Source organism: Rhinolophus sinicus, chromosome 17 (genome assembly GCF_057876585.1).
Source record: "Rhinolophus sinicus isolate RSI-liver-muscle chromosome 17, RSI-T2T, whole genome shotgun sequence".
NCBI classification, from domain to species: domain Eukaryota; kingdom Metazoa; phylum Chordata; class Mammalia; order Chiroptera; family Rhinolophidae; genus Rhinolophus; species Rhinolophus sinicus.
The window spans coordinates 85,878,064-85,891,602 of NC_142517.1; the positions used below are offsets into that span (position 1 = coordinate 85,878,064).

The 13,539-nt window shown below is 32.8% G+C and overlaps 1 protein-coding gene across 2 annotated transcripts in view; it reads right to left on the bottom strand.

Annotated features, from left to right (window-relative positions):
- EPHA3 (EPH receptor A3) overlaps nucleotides 1–13,539 on the bottom strand; it is a 356,820-nt gene that overhangs the window by 275,865 nt on the left and 67,416 nt on the right. The gene's annotated exons all lie outside the window — the stretch shown is intronic.

Consider the following 13,539-nt stretch of genomic DNA (forward strand, 5'->3'; position numbering starts at 1 on the left):
GTCATTCAAAAAGTGTATGGCGTTCCAAATTCAAGATTGCTGTTCATAAATTTAAAAAGAACATAGATTGTTTGAAAATAAATTATTATACTAATAGAAACGGTCTAGAATGTATTTGTTTTCTATAAACAAACTTTTTTTGTAAAGTAGATTAAACCACCATTGAGAAAAATGTGTGTGTGTGTGTGTGTGTGTGTGTGTGTGTGTGTGTGTGTAGAGGACAGTTCAATACTTTAGGATAAGGACCGAAGTGATAAAGGAGAGGTACAAGATGGAAAATGTTAAAATATTAAAGTCTTGCAGACTTAAGACACCTATGAACAGGTTAACATTAGCATGGTTTTGGTTATTTGTTGGGGTGGCATAGCAAGAGAAGATCTGCCTGCAGGCTTGAGAAAACATTAAATAATGTAGATCCCACCCAAAGCATGATCCGGGGTTGTCTTACTCAGCTTGGGGTATTAAAACATAAATACCATGAGCTGCATGGCTTAAAAAGCAAATATTCATTTCTCTCAATTCTGGAGGCTGGGAAGTCCAAGATCAAGGTGCCAGCAGATACAGAATCTGGTTAGGACCCACTTCCTGATTTGCAAATGCCTATCTCCTTGTTGTATCCTCACATGACAGACAACAGAGAGTGAGAGCATCTCTCTCTTGTCTCTTCTTATAAAGGCACTAATTCAATTCAGGAGGGTTACAGTTTCATGACCTACTTACCTCCAAATACCATCACATTGGGGATTTATGTTTCAACATACAAATTTTGGGGCTACACAAACATTCAGTCTATAATCAGGACTATCTAAAACAGGATAAATGCATTTCAATGACTCAGTAAGTTATGGGAGGCAGGGGGAATATATATCACAAACTCAATTCCAGTTTATGAGGTCCTATTTTTAATTTATATTTAATTTCAATTTGTTTACAATATACTCAAAAAACCAAGTACACACTTAAAATTAAATCTATAGATACCACTACACATATAGTAGGAGCTCAACAATTATTTTAATTATCAGGGCACATCATCAAAATCTTGGAGGTTGTAAATTATATTGGGAATCTGACTTCAAGAATTACCTCCCTGAATCTCCAAATTAAAATCATATTTGTAATCAGTTTTCCTTTCAGATTCAGAAATGTCTGACATTTAAACAAGTTTTAGTGCCTTCTTTGTGTATTCCAACTCAAAGACCAAGCTATTTATCATAGACAATTTTCATTGAAAACATTTAAAAAGAAAGTAATATATGCCATGTGATTCTGGAAACCATAAAGCATGGAGTTTTATATCACATAGGATAGTTTTCGTCTTTCAAGGTTTCCTCAAAAAAAGTGAGTAGGGAACACCTTACTTCCCTTACATTGTTACAAAAGTAAAAAGACATGCTAAGTTTGTCTTGATTATATCTAAATTTTCATATACACATATACTATTTCTAAGTAAAGCAAAAGAATTACACACACATACACGAAAATTTAATACATATATATATGATATGTATATATGATATATATACATATCATATATATATATATATATATATATATATATATATATATATATATTTAAAGCTCTTTAATTTAAGCTGTATTTTTCCTGTTCAAATTTTGTTTATGTGTTGACTTTTCCTTTTATTTTCAACACCCTTTAACTTTTCCCTCTTCATGGCATAATGTAAGATGTATCTTTTGAAATGAGTAGCAACCTACGTGGACTGTACGGAGAGTGGATTGAACATCTATTCATACTATGAAATTTCCCACACCAAGCTATTAATGCATTCCTACCTCTTATTTTAAAAGACACTGTAATATAGTAATTTACCCTAATCCACAGTTTCATTTTCCGAGGTTTCAGTTACCCATGGTTAAGTATAGTTTAAAAACATTAAATGGAAAATTCCAGAAGTAAACAATTCATAAGTTTTAAATTGTACACCATACTGAGTAGTGTGATGAAATCTCAGCCTTTCTGCTCCATTCCACTCCACCCCACCCAGGATGAGAATTCTCTCTGTGTCTAGCTTATTTGTGTTCTCCATATTTCTGGCTTGTTAGCCACTTCATAGCCATCTATGTTATCAGATGATTGTTGCAGTATTGCAGTGTTTGTATTCAAGTCATTCTTATTTTACTTAATAATAGCCCCAAAGTGTAAGAATTGTGATGCTGGCAATTCGAACATGTCAAAGAGAAGCCATGAAGTGCTTCCTTGAAGTGAAAGGTAAAAGTTCGGTACTATCCCAGGTTTCAGGAATCCACTGAGGGTCTTGGAAGCCATCCCTGCTGATAAGGGGGAACTACTGTATATTTAAATTTCAGTGACTGGGCTACTCTCCATGATGAATAGCCATATTTTCTGTACTGCACATACTACACAACTAGCAATTATACATTCCCGGACTGATCTTTTACAGATGTCAAGGAAATTTGATGAAAGAATGTTCTCAGAATAGAGGTATGGTTGGGACAGTAAAGTGCCACCACTATGTCATGCCCTTGCTATAAAAAATAAAGGAAGGTATGAGAACCATATTTATTTTTCAATGAAAGAACTGGAGGTAGGGAGGGGCTGATTAAAATTATGAAGGACAAAAGTGGAAAAAACCACAAAAAACGGAGTAGTAGAAAAGATAAATTTATGATAGTAAATAAGTGAAAAATTTTAGTGAAACAGAGCTAACAGAAATAAGAATGCATAATAGTAATTATTATCATTTGTCCAGTGATCTCTAAAGCCCATGGGTATTTACATAGTTTATTGCACTATTTCATTAATCTTCATGGCAATCCTTAAAGAAGGTACTAGTATTCTGCCAGGAATAACAACCTGAAGAATTGGAAAAAAGGTCTCACTCTGGAGACTTTCACACTACCTTGCTTTGTAGTACCGGCTTCTTGGGCCTGAGATCTATGCAGCTGTGTAGGGCTCCAAGCCTAACTAGAGGGGCCTGCATTTGGTTTAATGCTCTGCTATCACCATCTTAAAATGTTTATAATTTTTGAACAAGGAATTTTTTTTATGCCCTGCACACCTCAAATTATGTAGCTACAACTGATGTATTGTAATAGTGGCGGGCAACATTTAAGGCATACTTATTGATTATAATACTAAAAATTCAGAAACGCAAACAAGTTTAAATCTCCACACAGTATTAAGTGCTTCAACATCTCCACTACCATCTCCATCACACTGTCTTTTAATTTTTGTTTTGTTTTGAGTTTTGCTTTATTTGGCTGCATCCTCTCCTGAGGTTGTTATTCATTACCCACCCACCAAATAGCTTTATTGGGATGCCTGTTTCCTCAAAAATTTCAATCTGTGTACAAAAGTGGTCTACATGACACAGCATGTAATTCCTGCCTTTTGCTGTAAGAAAAAAAAAAATTCCTCAGTAGGAATCAGAAGAGTAATTGTTCATTTATGTAATATATCTTTCTTATATTTACTCAGCTAGTCTGTAAATTCTTCAGGAATCTTTCTGTGTTCTTCAAAACGCTTACGACAATTTTGAGAATAAGGCAGTTATCCAATAAATACAGATAAATTCACTGAAAGTCTAAAAAGAATAAACAGCAGTATAAACAAAAACAGGTAGATTAAGGGAGTTGTTTAAATAATGAAACTAGATTATTTTAAAGTCTGTCAAACATAAATTGCTTTATTATAACACAGAAACATGTTTAAATAAAAAGCGTTTTCAAAACTATAAAAACAAATTTTAATTACTATGTATTAAAGAGTATGGAAAATGCTCTGGTTAAAGTGACAAAATGTTCACTTTGTTTATCTACATCTTGGTCAAAAGGCTGTAGCAAAATATCTCTTTTCTTCTTTTTTTTTTTAAGTTTCTGGAAATTATTTTAGCTCCTCCTATATAAGTAAGTCTTAGCAAATTACACAAACTGAACTTGCTGGAGTATTTCCATATGCATTTCACTTACAAAAAAAAAAAAATGTTTTTCTTTCATGTGAAGTACAGGTTTACCACCTCAGAGTTTCATGGAAATAAGTCTTTCTTTTCCTTGAAAAATAATGACAGAGAAAAATAAATGACAAAGCTGGAGTCGAGGAATCTTGGACACAGTCCAATTGTTTTATCAGCTGCACCACCAGGCAAGTAAACCGTAATCTCTCTTGGTCTTGTAATGCTACTAAACTGCTGCTTTTCCTACTCTGCATTTTGCATATATGAGCTAACTCTCCTCGGCTTAATATGCCGATTACTGTAAAATAAGCAAATGTCAAAACAATATTTGACCCAAAGCATCAAAAAGCTGTGGCTTCCTAACCAGTGAGCCTGTCGCATGCCAGTCAGTAAATATACACACTATAAATTTAAGGGTATGGTCTCATCTTTCTCTTTCGGGAATTGAATAAACAGCCTTGAAAATCAAGAGAAACTAATTCGTGCTTCAGTTTATGGTAGAATGAGAAACTCATAGGAGAAAGAAACATCAGGTTTGGAATTATATAAATGACAATGTCTAAACATCACATTCAAGACTGGTCTCTCTAAAATATTTTTGATGTTTGGAAATTAAGGAAGGGATTTAATGGAAATCATTTTTTGAATGCATAGCTGTGTGGATAGCTTATAAATGGTATACTAGGCATTTGTGGATTTTTAAGAAAGAAATTATTCACTCTGTTCTAGAAAAATATGAAAATAAAAAGAACAGGTTTTCCAAACATCCTCAACTACACAACAGATTGTTTTACTGTAACTTTCCTATTCTTTGATAACAGGAAATGATAGGACAAATAAATAACATTTGAGCTATATTCCTGCATATTCAGACATTCGAATTACTTAGCCTCTAAGTCTCAGGGTATTAAAGAAAAACTGCTCTCAGTGAGACACTGATTTCATGCTGTGACAAGCTCAAAAATGAAAACAACTACACACATGAGAGGGTTTTTCACCAACCGCAGCACTAAGCACAAATGAAACCCTGCTGGGAACATGTATCTACAAGTGTGAGTGTGTTTGACTTGGTAACACGCGTTTGTGCCTATGTGTTAATAGAAAAAAGTGAAAAAGGAGCTAGACAAGGGATTCATTGTCCACATTTCTTGAAGATCTTTTTTCTTTTTGTAGAGTTTTAAAATATTGCTAACATTTGAACATAACACTTAGCATTGGCTTGAAGGCTGTCTTCACTACAGTTACCACATAGTTTTCTGCTCTGCCCCACCAGTGACCTCAGTCCAAACAAAAAAGATGAGAGAAGACTCAAACTTGACACTTTTACATTCCCCTTGGACTAGTCTGGACCGAAGATCATTAAGAGCCTCAGTATGGATCATGATATTTTCTTATTAGATGATAGAGTGTGTGTTCTGTTATTTCAGGAATAAAATCAGGTGATTTCAGAAATAAAGTCAGATGGTAACATATTCTTAAATCTCCCTTTTTACTTTTTTTTTAATTAGATGTATTTAAAACTCCTTCTCTGATAACCTGTATATACCCGACCCAGTGATAATTGAGGGAAAAATCAGAGATCAGAGTTACACTAGGAAAAATACTAGAAAGAAACATATTAATTAATCTCCCAAATCACTTCTCCTCAATGTTATTTCACAATTTTTGTTTGAATCTTGAGCAAAACATGAAAATACACATGAAATAACTCAACATTAGAAGAAATCACAAATAACGTTTCTAAAATGGTTGGATAGGGAATAAAGAAATTATTTTCTTCAAGATAAAAAAATAAAATGCAAATTACTTGTATAATAAAAGTGACATATTTTGTACCTCTTGCTTTTAGAAAGACATCACATATTAATAATACATTACACCTACAGTTTTTATATCACACATATTTATTGACTTCTTCTGGTATAATATATCATGACCAAAAGCAATAAAATTATGACCTTAAACATACAGAAAAAGATATAGTCTTACAATTCAGATGCTACTGATAAGCAGTAACTGATATAAAATTTATTCTTTATTTTCCTTTACTTAGCCCTGGAAATATAACATTAAATTCTTATTTATCTCAGCAAATAAAAGTTAAGGTATTCAAAGAGCTTTTAAAAATATGGATCTTTAAAAGTGTAACAGTCATGGACAATTCATAATTTAAGTATTAAATTATATTGTTCAGAAATAATAAATAATGGCTACAACAAAAAAATCCTTAAAATATATTTTTCAATGAACCTAACATAACTAAGGCAAAATCTGACTTAATCCACAAACTTCATAGATAATGTACCATGCATAGTAATAAATAATGTATTTATAGGGACCATTATTTCCCAAAGTCTGAAAGTTCAGAATAAGAATTTCTTTCAAAACAATTGGTACATCTTTGAAATGATATATGACTCCACTAGCAGATTTCCAATTCTAATTCTTAAATCAACAATAATACATATGAAATCATAAGTGCTTTTATAGCATTCCAGTATATATATATATATATGCCCATGTTTCTACAAATGAAAAAAAAAAAAGAAAAGAAAAAGAAAAGGAAAGAAGCATCCAGCTAAAAATAAAACATACTTATCAGTTGTAATAGATAATCTTAAAAAATAACTTGAAAAGTTCACATATAAAAAAAAAGGTTGCATGTTCCTTTTGATAGTAAGCTCTCAAAATATTGTTCACTCTTAATTAACAATATTTTAAGGATCATAATGCTAGAGAAACTGTACTTTGAAGTGGTTTAATAGAATTGTTGTTCTCAATATTTTAGAACTATCCCTAAACAAGATGAAGTTTCAATGGTAAAATCCAAAAGATAAATAGAAATGTGCTTGAGTAAATAGATATTAATATAGTCCACCCCTTACCATTTTTCTTCAATACTTTGTTCCCTTTTGTGGATACTTCTTTCATTATCTTTAGACTTATTATATTTTGCTTTGTGCCTCAAGTTTCTTTGTAAAATTCTGGGTAAAATAAACTAATGAATCAACAACATTTACTTGAGTAACACACTATATAAAAATAGAGATAAAATGAGTAAGGAAAAGAGGGGTGGGAGAAAAAGAAGTACAGTATTTATCAGAAAACAGTTAATACAAATATAAAGCACATTAAATGTTGTTGTCAGGACCACACTTTTAATTACCAGAAGGAGATGTACAGGGATCTACAATAAAACAGTATATTTAATTTATAGCCACTAATTTGAACTAACACTTCAATATTTGCATTTCTTTTTTTATACAGTTTCTGGCATTTTAAGTGGGTTTTCTAAACCTCTTTGTAATAAACATTCCTAAATTTAATTGATACGTTCAAAAAATTTTGATAAAATGGAATTTCAGGAGTAATGGAGAAAGTTAACCCTTAGCATCTGCACTGCGCTGTCAGCCTGTGTGAGCCTTTGAAGTTCTTGACTGAGCTCTTACCAATAGGAGAGAGAATATCAAATCTGAAGAGAGAAGGCAGGTGTATGAGAGCTAAATCTTTTTTTATTGTTAGAGTTCCAAATGTGGACAGGCAATCCAAGGCCTCAGACTTGCAGTCCCTCCTGGAAGCCCCCCTCAGAGATTTCACCACTCAGTTGTCAGCACACACCAAGGCTTTCACATCACCTAGCCAACTGTCTTTGCAGACCTCATGCATAGAATTGCTGTCAGGTATTCTGCACACTCTTAGAGGTAAACGTGCTTGTTAAGATATGGAATTGGACATAAAAAGAAAAATACACTCTTAAAATATTTAGGAAAATTGCTAATGATTCTGGGTAGTGATAAAACTGAGCCACACCCCCTCCACACACAGATACATGCGTGCGCACACACACACACACACACACACACACACACACATCAGTCCTTTATGCTATGCTACAAGTATGCAAGTGTTTTGATTGTGCAAATTAGTTATTCATCAGTGTCTAGATTACGAAAATATAGACACTGATGAATAACTAATTTATATTATAACAACTGACGTATGTGTATACGTGCTATATGTCTTGTATCTGTGTTTTGAATGTATTTGTTGTTTCATGAGTATCTGAAACACTGAAAAACTGTACATATTTTAATTTCCATTGAAAATTTAAATTATATATTTGAAAGTCATTTTTGAATTTTATTTATTCCCCTCAATTCATTTTCCTATGGCATATTCCAGATAAATTACAGTAATTTACACAATTTCCAACAGTGACAAATATTGTGTTACATATTTATTCATATAATTAGGTACATTTGTAACACTCCATGTTCTAAGCAATATTTGAAGCAGCTAATATTTTTAAAGTGCTTTGAAGAAATGTCATGTACAACTCTGTGAGATATGAATTATTACTCTCATTCTACAAGTGAATTTACTGGGAGTTAGAAAGATTAAATTACTGGGACAAGAATAGAGTACATGAAAAGGGATATTTCCAAGTCAAGTCTTTCTACTGTGCTGTGCTACTGATAGCCACAAATTGGAATGTATTGAGAGTTGCATCAGCAACACAGAAATGGAATGAGCAAATGCTAGAATACAATTTAGTTGCTGTATGAAAATATTGAAAATATCTCTCAAAACTCATATGTAACGTGCATATAAAAGAAAAAGAAATTTGTACTGAAAATAACATCCAACTCAAGATAGCTGGAGGTGGTAGTGGCCAGAACAAAAACAACTTAAAAAACAACAAAACAGATTAAACCAAATCATTAAAAGAAATTACATCTTAGAGAATAGAACGGTCTCTCCCTCCTCCTCCTCTTTTTCTTTCTCTTCTTCCTCTGATCTCTTTTTTTTTTAACACTAGGAGTGTCAGAATATAAGAGAACTCTAGTAGAATCACAGGCATGGTTCAGAAACCAAAAGGAAATTGTTACATAGCAACTTTGCTTATAAGAAAAAAATTTTAAATACCTCTGCAACGAACATAGGGGTGCATATATCTTTTCAAATTGGTGTTTTGGGTTTCCTCAGATAAATACTCAGAAATGGAATTGCTGGTTCATAAAGTAGTGCTTATAGATACAGAGAACAAACTGATAGTTGCCAGACGGGAGGGGTTGGAGAGCTGCCTGGAAAAGGATTAAGAAGGAAATACAAATTGGTAGTTACAAAATAGTTAGGGAAATGTAAAGTAGAACATAGGGAATATAGTCAATAGTATTACATTAACTATATATGGTACCAGGTGGGTACTAGACTTGTTGGGGGGGATCACTTTATAAATTATATAGATTTCTAACCACTAGGCTGTACACCTGAAACTAATATAAAATAATATTGAATGTTAACTGTAATTGAAAAATTTTAAAGAAGAAAAATATTTTAACTAACTTGCAGGTATAAAATATTTAAAGTGGAATGATTTTACAAACTAATATTAATGTATACTTATTTTAGAAGCTAATTAGAAGAAAACTTTTTTTGCTAATTTGGTTAAAAATCTTAAAAGTTAATATTACAGCACTATTCAAAATAAACCTCCATAGGCTAAAGTACATATGTTTGTTCATTCCTGTGTTTTGGTTTTTAAAAATGATGGGCTTTACTAAATGATCAGTAAGTATACTACACCTGTAAATCACAACCTTAAATGGATAGTTTAAAATTTTCTAGAGCTTGTACTTGGAGCGGATCTTGTAATCTGAGCATGGGTGATATAAAATATATCATAAAATATTGACACACTTCCAACTAAAAGTGGTGCCAAATTTTCCTGGAGCAAATTGTACTTGTAAACACCAATCATTTTTACAACACTTTAAATTATCAAGTGCTGGCACTTGTGACCCAATTTGTTTAAGCATTATTTTAGATCACATCAAATAAAAAGGGCATATTTTCAAAGACAACATTCTATTGCCAAATACAACCAACTCTTATTTATTTCTTCAGGTGAAAGTTTCAGGGTCAAATAAAAAATGCAATCACTTTTTCCCCCTTCCAAAACCTATTGTCATCAGATTTTCAAAGTTTGGTTTAATTGAAAATGTGTTATGTAGGGCAACAGAATGTTATTATTATATGCCCCTAGTTAAACTGAGACAAACAAAACTAGTATTGCAAAATGCTGTCTTTTTTTTTTTCCCTTGGCAAATGCTGTTGTCAGATTTACAAAGCTTGATTTGATTTTTTAAAGCAGAACAGAAACTTTTGTATTTTTTGACAATTGTTTAAATTGACTAGTGTGTATTTATTCTGAACTTCCTGCTTTGAGCATTATTACCTCTATAGATATCATACTCTGATATTTGTTTCATAATTTCACCTGATGCTTAGGAAAAAAAGAAAGAATAACTTTTCATTCAGATGTGTGTTTCCAAGACTTTGGCTCTAGTTTATAAATTGAAAATTAGGTTAATAATGAATTTTGATTTACATTCAAGGCAGGAATCCTTAGAAAAAGAATGACAGATTTGCAAGAATACAGTGCAGATATACTCTCTCCAATCAATCTTTCCATAATTTTACTCTCTGAATTGATATGCAAACTAAGTGCATATACTATTTAGAAATGGATTAAAAAAACAATCCGAACATAATCCACAGATAATAAGTTCATTGCAGATAGCTGCAAACAATATCATTTCCCTAATAAAAGCAATAATGAAATACTCCTAATGGCCACACCCATATATTTGCCTTGATCACCGAGGGCCAAGGAGAAAAGGACTATTAGTGCCACAGAAACCTAACGGATCCTCCTTGGTATTTAATGTGCAGCTTTCACCACCTTATAATATACATAATTTTAAACTACTTATCAAATATAAACAAATTGAAAACTATCACAACAACTCGTATCCGCAAGTCATTTTTTTTACGTATTATTCCTCTTAGTTTATTCGCTGTAATAGCTGGAGACATTTTTCTTGCTTCTACCTACAATTTCAACTCTGTTCCCCTAAAACAGATATGCAAAACACACACGTGAGGCCACTTGAGAAGAGAAGGCTGCCAGAGTGACAGTGCTTACCACCAATATATTAAAGAAACTCTAAATTTTATTGAACATTGTTTAGGAAGCATCAAACAATGTTTAAGAGATCTTTTATGTTCCTTAAATTGTGACAGTATATTATTTTTATAGGGTTTAAAACTAACCAGTCTGGGTGTAAACCTCAAGAATTGTCTACGCTATGCTTATTTTCTCTTTTTAATTTTTTACTAGCAAATATTATGTCTTTATTTTTATGTGTGAAATACTATCATTCTCCAGATTTTTACTGTGAAAACAATAATAATGCCTGTTATCCCCCCAAGTCTCCCAGAGTAGCTCTCACTGCTTTCCAGACAGGTGAGCTGAGGCTCAGAGAGGCTTAGCAAATTCCCCAGAGCCACACTTCTATGCGTGGCACAGAACCTGGATTCAAATCCGGACCTCTTGGCTTTGCTTATTTTAGAGTCAGCCTAAATAAGAATCATGTTAACAAAATACTGCTGGGAACAATATAATCAGGCTGATTGAAAAATCAGCATGGGTAGTGCTCAATATCAGGTTTGGAACACAGCTTCTCTGTCTCTAGCAATGCAACTTAAAAGGATGTCAAAATTTACTCATAGAGTAGTAGATTTTATCAACTAATAAAAACACATCATTTAACAATAAGTCACAAATAACACATTGTGCTTGTTCCTATGTAGTTTTTTTCCTTTAGAATACTGGATTAATTATAATATAAAACAGTTTAAGTTGGGAAAAAATATCACACGATATAAAATGATCAAATAAGACTGAATTTATTCTCAATGGACTTGAGAGGTGACTAATCTGCTGTGAGAAGTTAAAAGTATTATATAATTGAAAATATTGTTTACCAAGTACAGATACAGAAAATGCATTTTTTGCCTTGGGCTTTTCTAAAACAATGTACATCTATAGAACATCTCTGCCAAAAAATGTTCTCTAAGAAAAAAGAACAACAAATACAAATTAGGATCATCCATCATGAAATTTAATACTTGATGCATCTATAGTCGTAGTTCACATTGTATAGCACTTGATTATGGAATGTAACAAATGTATGAAATGTAAAGTTGCAAGACTACCCACAAAAATCTTATCACATTTTTATCAGTGAATATAGTTATATGCACAACTGTATCTACCTATTTACATATGAAACGTTTTTACATATTCTGAATGTTTTGTACTTTTTATAATTTTAAAAACATTTATAGTAGCTTTCCACCATTAAAACTTTTTTAACTTGTGAAAATTGCTCAAAACCCTGAATCAATTTATCGTCCCAAGGTCTGGTCACTGTTGTCATTAAGATAAGCCAAAATGTCTCAAAATATTGTTTTATAGTATTTTCCTTTGTTTTCAGTAGAAAGACAGAAGAAAGGAAGAAAATTTTATACCTATCACACAACATAATTACATAATAATTGATGTCCTATTTTTATTAACAATATGGAATAGGTCACCATTCTGGATAAAATATTAATGGTCACTTGTTTTCTTTTTAATCATTATTGTTTTATATAAAATCAGTCCAGTGATAGAGAATATTTATTGCTCTTGCAGTTATTTTTCCCACTAATTTTGCATACATATTATTCTAATAACTTCCAGTGTATCCACTGGAGTGACCAACGGGAAGGTTAAGTACGAGTAAGAGAAAGCATTGCAACTAATTAATATGTCAGAGGAGTATAGCTCTAGCCAAAGGAGTTAATGAAGCTTGCTAAAGACACATGTGGGCCTTTTGTAACACAGGCCTGACTGTACAGTCTAGTTAGGTTAAATTGTCTGTCAGTTACTGGCCAGTTGGCCACCACCTGGCTGCATAGGCCAGTCTTCCCCCCCATCTCCAATAGCTCTCTTCCCAGCTCTCAATGGCAAGCTGCTACCACTAAACATCTAGAAGCCTCTGACAAGGTTTGGTCACACAATGGGCTCCTGACATGTGAATGAAGGGCCAGGGCGATACTCTGAATGGGGAAGCTTTTCCCCATTTAAACTCATAATGTTCACAACACCCATAAAAGAAAAACCCCATCCTTGGTGTCAGGCTATTAACATTTACAACAATATGCTAATAACCTTCTAGATTACTTTCAGTTTCCAAGGACATTTAAATACATGCATTGATGGCTTCAAATTTAAAGGAGGTGGTGGGAGAGGAAGGGGCAGTTGGTTAGGGAGGAGGAAGAAACAAAAAGTGAATGGAGAAATTGCAATCTATCTCACAGAAAACGAATTTAAAATGCCTTCCACCCAAACAGAGGGCTTCTGTCTATGGAAAGATTATAGTCAGGCTCACACAGTGCCCTGAGGGAAATGTTATCAATGATATACACATCCCCAGGAGGCCTCTGATTCAAACTATTTTTAAGTCCAGCCGTGGACCTTATGTGGTTGTGTGTTATGTTGTCCTTCTTTCAGTTACCTCCTTCGGGAGGATTTCCATAGCCCTCCAGGTAGAGTCTTCAACATCTGACCTATATAACAGACTTTTTAATTATTATTATTTTTTTTATTAAGGTTGTGAAAAATCATGTCACAAGAAAAATCATGACACTGTGGAAACAGGTTCTGCCTGAAGTTCTACCCTGAAGCAATTCAGAAATCAGTGAACTATCC